Below are 9,336 nucleotides of genomic sequence, written 5' to 3'. Positions count from 1 at the left end.
CAAAAGCCCCTGTCTCTCTCATCTTGTGCGCTCTCTCTTTCCCTCTCCATCTCCCTCACTCTCTCTCACTTACGAAAATGTACTGTACAGGTCCTGTCCATGCGTGGGAGGCTAATGGAAGAAGGTTGAATATTTTAAGCAGACCTCAGCTCTTGTCAGCCCCTCCATTCAGTCGTGTCATTGAGTGTGTGTGTGTGTGTGTGCTTGTGTGTGACCCTGTTCCCTCTCCATCCCTATATTTCCCTCTCTCCATCTCTCTCTCTCTCTCTCTCTCTCTCTCTCTCTCTCTCTCTCTCTCTCTCTCTGTACACTCCAAGTTTGGAAATGGCATGACATCATTCCCTGGTTTTAGCAGTGGAGGTATAAGTTGCTGTTGTGCGTGAGTCTGGGGACGGCAGAGTCTCTGCCTCTCAGCTTTTTCTTTTAGGCTATTCTTAAGTACTGAAACGTTAACTCAGGCAATTTATCAAATCTGTCATTAATCTGTGCTATTGCTTGAGCTACAATTACAATTTATTGCTGTGATGTCGTAAGTCCCAAGCTAGGCCTTGGTCAGAGGAACATAATATCCTACATAATATTTAGGAGTAGACAGACTGGATAGATTAGGTGCTAACAGTAGCACATTGATTTATATGGCAGTTCAGAGACATCTATGCCAACAAACAAATAAGATAGCCGGCAAAGTGGGACATTTTGGTTAATCAATACGGTATGTTTTCATTGCTTAGTCGGGTTAGGGTCTTTTTCTGCAGTCATCTTTGGAACAGCAGCCCCACTTCCCTGTCTGTCCCCTTGAGCAGGTGTTGTGGAATGCTGGTTTGGTTTTGGCTCGTCCCTGTGGAGGACCCCGCACACACACTCTTGTGTGTAGCCTCCTCTCTCACCCTCCGCTAGCCAGCGGGTGAGATGCAATTTCAAACTCAATCAGAGCTGTGAACGCAATCCTGATTTTCCTAATCTGCCAGCGTCACACGACCGCGACCCCTGACCCCTGGTGCCAGGGTGTCTGTTTAAAGTGGCACGAGAACAGTCTCCGTGCCGCAGCATACACATTAGAGTCAGCAAAAGGGGTCAGACAGTACCGAGGAAGCGGGTAATGCCCAGGCAATGCCCTCCATTTACCCTCGGGTGAGGATCGCTGTGGCAGTTTGCTCACAGTTGTCTGCAGAGGCGAGGGATGGCAGCAAGAATGGTCAGAGACGATGAATACCCGTCCTATAAATAGCCGCCAAGAGAAAAACAAGAGCAGAGACCGTCTTTTTGTAAGCCCCAGTATCCACACACACACACACAGACATACACACACACGCGCACACACATACACACATACACACACACACACATGTGTATAATGCAGACATGCAGCGCATCTCAGCGTTTCACCAAGTTCACTTAGACAACCAGAGCAGGGGCCCATCGGAGGTTGCAGAGTGCTGGCCTGCGGCCAGAGACATTCTTGACTCCCCTCAGGTTGCCCTTGGTTCATTTGAGCTCAGCCAATGCACTCTGTCACCCTGAGCCTGTGCGTAGACCCAAGGCCCCACCTGGGGGGCGTGGGACGGTTGTTGATGAAGTGCCCGTCCGTGCAGCTGGAAGAAGATAGTGGCCGCGGTTGTTTGGGGCCTGGTTGCTGGCCTGGGCCTGTTCTTTTTTTTTTGGTTAGTGTCGGGGAGTACAGTATGGTGGAGTAACCCCAGGAAAAGGATTAGGCACGCTGAACAAATTAAAAAGCGGTGCGATTCAGGGAACTGCTTGTACGAGGAATAATCGTTCCCGAGGAAGAATATGAGAACGTCGGAACCCTTGACAGACACACCGCAGCGCATATTTAAAAGTGTGTTTTCAGCACATTTGTTAATAAAAACATACTTATGGAAATTTAGCGGGATTTTCAGAGGGCTTAAGAGCTAAAGCTCCCCCAGCCACAGCATACAACTGTTCACTGTATGGCAGGTCAGCAGTGGCCCCCGACGGGGAACCCCCCTTTGAGACTGCTGAAATCTGCCCCAATGGCTCGCAGAAGACTAAAGGCCCTGGCTGAACTGTGCCAAGCCAAGCCCAACTCCAGAGTAAGGGGCCTGCCAGGGTCGTGCCTCGCCGTTTGTCAAGAGCAGGGTACCACCTATGCCAGCTTTGTTGGAGTGCGTGTGGGTACGTAGCTGGAGTCAACGTTTGCCTTTCTGAACAATGGGGAGATGTTTTCAAGGCTCACATCATTATTAGTTTGTTTACATGTGTTTTGGGGTAAACAGCAGCAGCAGCAGCAACAGCAGCAGCAGGAACAGCAGCGGTGGCAGTGGCGGTGGCGGTGGTGTCACGTCACCACGCATGTTGTTGCGCCCTGTTAAAAGGTCACGGAGGAGGAGAAGCGGTGACGTGGACTGTGTTCTGTTTGTGCCGCTGATTATGTTTGTAAGCCTCATGCTGAGTTGCTTGGCCAAAAGTCAGAGAGGGAGACAGAGAGAGGGAGGGAAAGAGAGGGAGAGAGAGAGAGAAAGATGGAAAGAGACTTTCCCTTTGCCACTCCGCTGGGGCTTATCTGCAATCAACAATGCTTGAGGCCTACTGGGTGGTCTTTGTCTTAGGCAGCTGTTGGTGAAAAAGCATTTGCATTTTAAACAAGCTAATAATAATGATGAAGAGAGGGAGAGGAGGGTGGTGCAAAGTCGGTTTGATGTGAGGCAAAGGAAGAGGGAGAGAAAAAAGAAGCAGAGACTGAGAGCTGGCAAACTTTAAACAAGCCCAATTGTCATAACAGAAATCAGCCTCTCTTAGCGCTGTGTGGCCACCCAACGGGATCTCCCCCCCGCCGCCCTCCCTCTCGCGCGCCTCCTTTGAAATGTCTACTGTAGCGTTGTGGAAATGTACACAATGTCTAATCATTTGCACGTCAATAGCTGTGTTTACCCTGCACTCCCACGTCACACAGACACTTGTGTCTCACTGCAGGCGTTCAGCTTGCTTGCTGCTTCTAAACGTGAGCCTGTCCTTCCATCCATCCATCCATCCGTCCATCCACCCATCCATCCATCCATCCATCCACCCATCCATCCATCCATCCATCCACCCATTCACCCATCCATCCTTTTATCCACTCATCCATCCATCCATCTATCCACCCATCCACCCATCCATTCATCCTTTTATCCACCCATCCACCTATCCATCCTTTTATCCACTCATCCATCCATCCATCTATCCACCCATCCACCCATCCACCCATCCACCCATCCATCCATCCATCCATCCACCCATCCATCCATCCATCCATCCATCCACCCATCCACCCATCCATCCTTTTATCCACTCATCCATCCATCCACCCACCCATCCTTCCATCCACTCATCCATCCATCCATCCATCCATCCATCCATCCATCCACTCATCCTTTCAGTTATCCATTCAGCCATAGGTAACCATCCACAGATATATGTATAGCTCAGAGATGTAACTGTGACACTGCCTACATGATAAGTTCAGGTAATAACATTTGATCATAATAACGTAATAACACACATCAACATGGCTCAGAGTAAGAGCAGAGTAACACACATCAAGTGTTACATGGCTCAGAGTAAGAGCAGAGTGTCACACAGAGCCTCCTGTGAGCGTCTCCGTGTAAGAGGAACATGGAGCCAAACCCCGTACTCTGAGGACACTGAGATGAATTGAAAAATGCAACAGAAAGTGAGAAATGCAGCAGATATCGGAGGGTTGCGTGAAGAGATTCTTGCGAGTCTGAGAATGCTGTGGTTTCCAGTTTAATGGATATCTGACGCCCCCTTGGCCGAAGTTTAACACGGATCGCTGGGAATGCAACAGATGCTGTACTCTTATTGTTTGCAACTGGAAAACACACCCACACCCACATGTGCAAGTGCACGCACACACACACACCCACACCCACACACACACACTCTCACACACACACACACACACACACACACATGTCATTCAGACAGAGCTGGTGAAGGAGTGGAATGCTCTGAGGGGGTAGGAAAGTGAAGAGATTTGTGAAGTATTGGTGTCTGCTAGTGTGTGTTTGTGTGTGTGTGTATGTCTATGTGAAGCTATCTGCAACTTGTAATTATGAACATAATACACACACCCACACATGCTTTATTGCACTCTTGACGTCTTACTGGGGGCCAACGTGTCCCTTTGGCCCATCTGCAGACAGTCATCTGGTCATCTGGGATGACAGGCAAGCAGAGCAGGATATGTGTGGTGAGCACTGCTGGGGTGTGTGATGGTTGTGTGTGTGCGTGTGTGTGTGTGTGTAAATGTTTTTGTGAGTGTGCATTTGCTGATGTGTGTATGTTTTTGGGAGTGTGAGTGTTGAGGTTTGTGTGTGTGTGTGTGTGTGTGTGTGTGTGTAATGGGGGTTTGAGGTGACGGCATGCCTGTGCGCACTTTCCCCTCCCAGGCCTGCGGTATTCTTATGGGCCGGTGCGATGGTGAGGATGGGTGTGGGATAAGAGACAAAACAAACTCCACTGATTGCTCTGGGGTCTGACCTCACGACCCTCCGTCTCCCAGTTCAGTTTGAGGGGAGTTGGGGGGTGGGGGACCGTGTGCGTCACCGTGGTGATGGAAAGGAGGGGAATCCAAAAACGGTTGGGTGGGCTGCCACCAAAGAGAGCTGGTATCGCTGACGACTTCCTCTTCTCTGTTCTCTCTCTCTCTCTCTCTCTCTCTCTCTCTCTCTCTTTCTCTCTCTTTCTCTTTCTTTCTCTCTCTCTTTCCCTCTCGTTCCTCTCCTTATAGTCAATCAAAAACTCACCCACTCAGTCATTCACTTACTTCATTCGCACTGTTATTAATGCACAGATCCTGGGGCTAATTAAGTGTGTGCGTTGCTGTAGCTTGTTACTGTGGCGATGCAGCACCATGGCTGCGACTAGGGGAGTGGCACGGGGGGCGCCTGGCTCTAATTGGTCTTTCTAATCAGACCCTCCCAGCTTTCTTCTTCCCCGGCGTAATTGGCTTTTGTTTGCGGCGCAATCAAGGCTTCCCGTGAATGAATGGGGCACATAGTAAAAGTGAGCGTGATAAAAAGAGAGAGAGCGTGAGAGAGAGAGCGGGAGGAAAGGGTCACAAGACTGAAAGGCATGGAGCGAGAGAGAGAAGCAGTGGGACAGAGTGAGAGAAAAAGAAGGAACGTAATTGAGAGAGAGAGAGAGTGGTGGTTCAGGTTGTGCTGCGGTTTAAGTCTTGGGCGAGGTGAGGGGAGGAATGAGAAGGGAAGGGAAGGGGAGTGGGTGCGGGTGGAGAAGTGACTGGTCCTGCAGCACTCAGATGGAGCTCCCACCGGGAGGTTTTAGACCTCAAAATGGTTTCCTGTGACGTCAGTTGTATGTTTGATTTGCGCTTTGAGGGGTTAGTGTTATTCTCGAGAGGGGAGAATCTAGCACGCTTTCATTTCCGCTCCACCAACAGCCAGCGCACAGTTGGCAGAGAGAGGCACAGGGATTGTAAAGACAGATTTCTCCCTCCATGTAAGGAACGCTTTGTATGTGTGTGTGTGTGTGTGTGTGTGTGTGTGTGTGTGTGTGTGTGTGTGTGTGTGTTTTTCCGCTGAAAACATTCCAAGGCTTATACTGCAAGTTGACGAATTGTTCTTAATGATTGGACCTATTGGTCCTGAGTGTTTTTCAGGGTGTTCAAGACTGCCCAGTATCTGCTGCTGTTGCTACTCTTGTGCACCAGCATGAGATTGAAACCCAGCTCTCCAAAAAGGAAAAGAGAGAAAGAAAGGCCAAGAGAGAGAAAGAAAGAAAGAAAGAAAGAAAAAAGTTGTTTCACAATTTTCTTCTGGAGTGAAATGCCTCAGTACTAATTGTGCTCAATGGATACCGGATGGGAAATGGTTGCAGTACAATTGAGTCCAGGTTATGTTGGTTCAGCTGGAGCTGTTGTGTGGGAACCCTTGCAGTCCTCTAACAGCCCATTGGTGCCCAGTTTAAGCACGCTGTGTTGTGCTTGGAGAGAAAGAGAGAGAGAGCACCAGACTCTTGGAGAACTATCTCGCCGGGCTGTGACAGCCCCGTCAACAGCCCCCGGTGTTCGATGTCCGCTCCAAAGCATGAAATCATGTCACATGTATAAATATAGCCCTCTTAAACACACGCACGCTCCTTGGACAGCTCAGCTGCTTTACAAAAGCCCGGGCGAGACAATTTTGCTTGGAGTCAGAGGAGAGTTCGCATTTCAGTGTGTGTGTGTGTGTGTGTGTGTGTGTGTGTGTGTGTGTGTGTGTGTGTGTGTGTGTGTGTGTGTGTGTGTGTGTGTGTGTGTTTACACTGACAGATGATTAATCATACAACTGCATGTCTTACTAAAGGGTTTGCCATGTGGAGAATAAAGTACTATGATGGCTGCTAGTCTGAATTCCCTGTATGTGAACAACCATCATCAAGGTCTTCTCTGCCTAGTGTGCTGTATGTACAGGGCCTGAAGAGTTTGGAATACCAGTTCTGTCTCAGTTTCCATGGTGTGTATCTAGAAGGGTTAAATAGATGACAATAGATCGATCCAGACATTTGGTGGTGGTGGTGGTGGTGGGGTAGCCTTTGACATCATCATTGCATTAAAGGTATCCGAGGTTTCGGAGCTGGAAAACAGGGGTTATAAAGACATGTCCCTAGTATCACACTGAAGTCCAAATGCAGACTTGCTGTTGACTGACCACAGAGGTTCGTTGGTCCTTACATGAACAAAACAGAAGATCAAGCATAGTGTGGCCTGGTATTTTGTGTTTGGGTAAAAACATGAATAGAAGCCTAGAAATCGGTGCAGGGGTTCCGCGCAGTGAGGAAAGACCAGGGTGGGGCCGCTGGGCTGGCGGGGGAGAGAGAAATGGTTTTCTCAATAAATCTGATGCCTGATCAAGAGATGTGACCGAACACGCTGAGCCTCGAGGGGAGTCCTGAGCTAGCTGTTCTGCACAAACATTGGCCCACGCTTCGGATCAAATCATTCTGTTTTGTTGGAAGGCAGACAAAGGGAGCAGATCCCTGCAGTCTGAGAGCAGAGAGCAGTCTTACTGGAGTTTACATGAAAGACCACACAACAACATCATAGCAACCAATCTATTCGTAATTAAAATGTTTTCTCGTTTTCTTTTTCCTCTCTCCCTCTCTCCTGTGATGTTCTCCGCCAGACAACAACAAACCCATCTGTTATGATTGGGAGTTGTTTTCCCTTTTGGATTCTTGCTGGTTTTTTTCTTCTTCTTCTGTTGGTTCACCTTCATCCCATCTTCGTCTGTAGCACGTTTGGGCCACGGCATTACTGTGCAGGATTCCTGGAAACACCATTTTGGACAGGGGAGGAAAGGTCACCATCGAGGCTGTTGGGATATCCTCCATACAGCTGGACTTGGGGAGTGTACAAAGAACTCATACTGTTGGCCCATAACTCCACATCTAATGCCTTTTCATCTTTACTTCGTTCTTGTACATTTCCACTGTTACTGCTAATCTGTTTGTGATTTTTACAAGACAGTTTGTCTGGTGTCAGTTATGTATTACTCACTCAGCACATTGACATGAAAGACAAGAGGCTGCAAAAAAGCCATGCAATGTTTGTCTGCACAGAGCCAACATTGTATTAGTGGGGTTTTATTATGAAAGCATACAGTCTTTTAAAGAGGGCCACACACACACACACACACACACACACACACATACACACACTCTCTCTCTCACACACACACACACACACACACACATAAGAGGGTGATATTTCTTATGGAGCAGACACTTTCTTTCAAAAGGCTTGTGAATGCCAGTCAGAGAATGCAAACATTATATCAACCCAGTGCTGTTCTCTACAGATCTGCCTTACACAAGGGCCTCCACTCTGTGCTGTGTTCTGTCGCTGCTAATTGGATGAGTTGAGTGTCTTGTGGATGTGGAAGTGAGTGGGCTCATTCCTTTACCCGGGGATCCCTTTTTTGCCTTGGCGAAAGGCTGGCCTGTGTGTGTGTGTGTGTGTTTTATGGGCACCGACATTGTGCAGTGAGTCAGCTTTCCCCCTGTAAGCAGATTAGTGAGTGTTCTACACCCCCCAAAGTTTTACAAGAGCATAAATTCTTTACTGGGAGCAAGAAACAACGTAAAAACTTGTTTCCTTTGCCACAACATTTTGTCTTCCATTAAGTGTACAAGCAGAACATATACTGCCCCCCCACAACACAACAAAAATACTGAGTCATATTCTGCATCAACCTTTGAGAAATGTTATTTGCTTGTTTTCCTGAGATGCGAGTTTCCTCCTTTTGTAAATGTCAACGTCAGTCAATTCATTGATTACTTTTTTTTCTTAAAATGTTCCCTTTTTTTGAGTCACTGAGTGAAATATATATATTTTTTTTTACTGGCAACTGTCTGTGCATAGGAACAGGGAACAAGTGGTGTGAGGAATCACCATAGCAATGTAAAACACTTTTTGAATGTATGTCTGTGTTTTTCTCTCTGACCAAATGTGTTCATTTCTTCTCAAAAAAATAAACAGTGGAGGCTATATTTCCTCTTTGGGGTGGCCTGGAAAGGGAAATAGCAAGAAATGTACTGCTGGGCATTTGTGATTTTCCCCTGATAGAATGAATCAAAATGTCACGTCAAGCAGTTTGGCACAAAAGATGATTTGGAAACTCTGCATGTATGAGCAGTCAGGCCTTACACGAGCACCATAAAAGTACTTGCCATGAATGTGTGTGAGTGTGTGTGTGTGGTGGAGGAATGGAATGGAGGTCATTTGGGGGTCATAAAGGTTTGTTTAAAATCTTGAGGAAAACTAGTGAACTGAATGTGCAACACAGGTAACAATCAGTCAGTAACTCATTTTTTATTAAAACACTATAAAGTGACATGAATTTGGTTTTGATTAGAACTTATGGCTACATGCATATGTACAGCATGTATATCATTATCACATTTGTTTTCCAACATGTTTTAGAAGAACCCATTGCACAGTAAGTACTGTGTTATCACACCTAGCCACACCAGCCTTTGCTTTGTAAAAACATAATTATTCAAACACGAGTCTATAATTTCCAAAAGATTTTGGCCTACTGCTTTGGGCTACTGCAGAGGTGCTATGCTAGTGTGTTCATGAAGTTCAGATGCTTTCCATCTCCTAAATTGTAAGCGTGTACTGAGTAGCAGGCGTGAGTATGCCTCATAGAGCTAATCCTGTAAACTCCTATTTGTGCTCCCATTCTAGGGCTTTCACTGAGGGGAATTGCAGTTTCCCGTATAAGGTTAACCCGACATATTAGTGACACGTGCAGGAAAAGCTTGTGAAATGTTGCTTGTCGTGTGAATCTT

The sequence above is a fragment of the Clupea harengus genome, chromosome 3 (genome assembly GCF_900700415.2).
Source record: "Clupea harengus chromosome 3, Ch_v2.0.2, whole genome shotgun sequence".
NCBI lineage: Eukaryota > Metazoa > Chordata > Actinopteri > Clupeiformes > Clupeidae > Clupea > Clupea harengus.
Note: the sequence above shows the minus strand (reverse complement) of the source record.